Below are 739 nucleotides of genomic sequence, written 5' to 3' on the forward strand. Positions count from 1 at the left end.
AAACACTGTTCTTTTAGAAGATTATATATAGCAAAGTAATTGAAACACCTGGATATAGGATTTAGGGATTATGGAGAAGAGTAACACAGGGCTCTCTGCTTCTATCCTCTGCTTTAAAATTTGTATCCAGCTTTATTTTAAATGTATAAGTATGCTAAATCATATAATCCCCTGGATTATTTACATTCTAGTCAGGGTGACTATGGAAAGCTAGTGGAATTACAAAGTACAATTTCCAGGCTGAATGAAATTGTTTGTGTGTAATAGGTTTGTCAGGGACTGACCTCTGAACCTGCCAAAAATAAATACTTATAAGTCGTGGTTAGAGATAAATGATATGCCACCCCCTCAGTTAGCATATGAAGTGAGAGGCAGTCCTTGATTTGGATAGAATATTTTCTTCTGCTACTTGTCAAACTCAGTAAAAGGATTGGAGTCAGTAGTATATTTTATTTTCTATTTCTTAGCATATTATTAGAAATTGGTTAATTTTCCACTACTTTCATGAACTACAAGAAGCACAACTCTTTGCACAACAGAATGAAACATAGCTAACTGCTAATGTCCAATGTCTATGAGATGTTATTGGCCATCTGAGAAGAGAGCAGTTGTCTCCTGAATTCTAATGCACCATCCTTCTCCTCTTTTCTCATTCAAATGTCCACCCACCATTTCTTACTTCAGTTTCATAAGATGATTCAGTGAACGGCAGGCAGGTGGCTGATGTATGTATGCTCAT

This window comes from Orycteropus afer, unplaced genomic scaffold (genome assembly GCF_000298275.1).
Source record: "Orycteropus afer afer isolate SDZICR_OR568_19922 unplaced genomic scaffold, OryAfe1.0 scaffold00016, whole genome shotgun sequence".
NCBI classification, from domain to species: Eukaryota; Metazoa; Chordata; class Mammalia; order Tubulidentata; family Orycteropodidae; genus Orycteropus; species Orycteropus afer.